The sequence below is a fragment of the Octopus bimaculoides genome, chromosome 3 (genome assembly GCF_001194135.2).
Source record: "Octopus bimaculoides isolate UCB-OBI-ISO-001 chromosome 3, ASM119413v2, whole genome shotgun sequence".
In the NCBI taxonomy this organism is placed as follows: domain Eukaryota; kingdom Metazoa; phylum Mollusca; class Cephalopoda; order Octopoda; family Octopodidae; genus Octopus; species Octopus bimaculoides.
This window is the reverse complement of record NC_068983.1, coordinates 108817210-108820439: the sequence shown is the minus strand read 5'-3', so window position 1 is coordinate 108820439 and position 3230 is coordinate 108817210. Positions and strand designations below refer to the sequence as shown.

Genomic DNA, 3230 nt, shown 5'->3' with positions numbered 1-3230 from the left:
TATATATATATATATATATATATATATATATATATATATATATATATGTATATACACTTTGAGTTTGAATTGCATGCTGATACGTGTTACTATGAAATATGAGAACTTTTGACTGCTTTTCATTTTGAGAGCTGAGTTTTCTCTAATAACATGCCTTTAAAAAAATCTCAAAAACATTTATTGTAGAACATTCTACAAACTTCAAGGTTTTGAAGGAAATTCGTAAGTTGTATAAAAACTTGTGGGAGTTTGTAATTGATTCACTTATGCCTCATTTCTGATTTAATAATAAACAATTCTTTCTTAATAAGAATACCACATTTTTATCCCACATTAGGAAACAAAACATAAATCCAAGCAATCTATTGTAATAGTTTTTTTTAGCTATATCTGTTTTACCTCTTAATTTGTGTGTTTATCCTGGAACATGGCAATTTCATTTGTCACTAAATTTGTGAATTTTCTTTGTCCATGTAGTGTTATTCTAATCTTTTCTTATATTTACTAATTCTTCTTCTTTCTGTAACCATATCTCATCTCATTTTTATTATATCCTTTATTGCAATGGTTTCTTATTAACCTCATTTCAACAGCACAAACATTCATCTTGTATCTATTATCTACTTAAGTTCACCTTTATCCAATTCAAATAGACCAATTATTGTGATAAAAGTACAAAATATTTACTTCATAACTGCAGTAAGATTTGAATGATCAATATAATATATTCTGATATTTAGATGCAATCTGCTTAACGTAGATAAAGATTTAGAAGATATATATTTATTTTTGTTTTAGCTCTGTAGCTCCAATTATATTCATGAAATAAAAACTTAGCCTAGTGAAGTGTCTATATTTACTTTATTCCAATAATTATTAATTTATTTGATTCCATCAAATGAATTCTAGGCATATATTTATATTAATATTTTTTCTGATTCCAGATAGTATTTGACCTTCAATTATCTCTTAGTTATTGATTTGTAATCAGATTAAAATGGAGATGGCAAATATAAGAGATACAGTGTTTATAGGCTCAGTATTCACTTTGAAATAAAGCTAAGGGGAAAATATAATCATTAAATATACAGGTTATTTCCCTATTCCATTCATATTTTGTATCCAGTATTTGTGTTTGTCTAACACCAACCACAGCTTGAAAACTGGTGGCAGTTTGTTTACATTCCCATCACTTAGCAGTTCAGCATAAAAAAACTGTTAAATAGGTACCAGGCTTTAAAAAATACAAGTACTGATATTAATTCACTTGACTAAAATGCTTCAAGGCAGTGCCCCGGCATGGTCGCAGTCTAATGACTGAAACAAGTAAAAGATAAAAGATAACCACTCTTAGACACACGCTCACATGTCTTTTTATCAAAATTACTCACAAGTTCATATTATTCCAGACACATTTCTCTTGTTTAACCGTTTTCTTTTCAATGTACTTTTATGCTATGGGTGAGGTTAATGTTAATTTGGCTCACCCAACCAGAGTCTAGAAGTCCCTATAGTTGTTGTTTTGATGTGTCAAAGCATTCAGAAAACCATGTAACTATTTCAGTCCTAGTCCTTTTATTTAGTTTCCTACAAGTTTTGATGTCTCAATATATGACTTCTGAAACTCTTTGCTATAATTACATTCTTATTATCAATCATTTAGGAGGTTTGCACTGTAATCTTGCAAATTCATCCATCTTCTCATCTATACACAATGTGTATGCTGAAACTGTTTTAATTACCATACTATCAACCAATAACGTAATTAGTATTATTCTATCATTCAATCTGATGACAATATTTATATCCATTTTCAGCTAAAAGTATATTCCTTTTCATCAATTACATATCAATTAGCTATCTATAAGAACTGAAAACCATACATCTCCATATCACTGCTTGCACATAGCATAAATTTAATTGCTTCTATACCAGCATCATTATGTTCTTAATCATTGTTGCTTAATTACATTTCAGGCTTTAATATCAAAATGGTTTACAATAACAAAAACGATTAATTACTTCAGGTTTTTGTATTTTACTTACATTTATGTACTACAGCATATATTTCTGTATCCTAGTGTGACAATGAAAGTAAATGCATGAGAAAGTGAAATACATTCCTTAAACATGTAACATACAATTATTCATTGAATCGAAAAGCAATCCTTTTTTTCTAATTGTATATTAAAGTCTAACCTCTTTCCATGCACTGCTGTTTGTAAGCAACATTCTATTTCTAGCTTCAACAAAATAACAAATATTCTCTACTACTACAGTTGCAACCAACAGTTTCCATCTCATCTTTAGTACTCTATAATTTGTAGTAGTCTACTGATGCTATGTAGCTGAAATCTATGATGTTAGGCTTTCACTTTTATAACATTAAACTTAACATATTGTATGTGTTGGTTCACTGTCAAATTCTACTTGTTAACAGTCAATTTTCTTACAATGCCGTAGCACATGTTTTGTCCGTGTAGTTATCAGCTGCTGTATAATCATTTCAAAGACACTGGGAAATATGGTTCTCCTCTTACTATTAGCTACATCTAAAAATCATCATCATCATTTAACATCCATCGTCTATGCTGGCATTGGTTGGATGGTTTGATAGAATCTAATGAGCTGGAGGACTACATCAAGCTCCAATGCCTGATTTGGTATAGTTTCTTATAGCTTTGTAATGTCAACCACTTTATAGAGTGTACTGGATACATTTCCTTTTCATGACACCAGACAAGTAAGGTTACCAAGTAATAGAAGACAAAGAAAAAGACTCCTCAATTGAGTGGTATTGTAGCAGAGAGAGAAGTGGCTTTATGCCAGCAAATGAGAGACTAAATGTATGACAGAGGAACAGATTCTGGCTATAGAGGTGATACATGGCTCTCCACATTGTATAAGGATGGTTGAGAGTAACTAAAGGAAGACAAAGATGGTGGTGACAAGTGTTAGCTCATACTCTCAAGGTATTGGAAGGTGATTATAAGAAAGAATATGAAAAGAAGGACAAGAATGTCAGGTAAGTTGATAAGATCAAAAAAAGAAGAGTGATACATGATTAGGGATGGGGATAGAGGTGAATGAATTGAATGGTGAACAAGGATGGAAGCATGGTCGATGGTAAAAAAAAAAAACAGTATGGTGGGGGAGGGTAAAAGATGTAGGAGTGGCTCAAGAAAGAGGAGGTAATAAGTGACAGTTCAGGAAAGGAGGAAGGGCAACAG

General features: G+C 31.1%; 1 protein-coding gene across 1 annotated transcript in view; it reads left to right on the top strand.

The window, feature by feature from the left end:
- LOC128247330 (uncharacterized) overlaps positions 1-3230 on the top strand; it is a 1276276-nt gene that overhangs the window by 962882 nt on the left and 310164 nt on the right. The window lies entirely within an intron of this gene.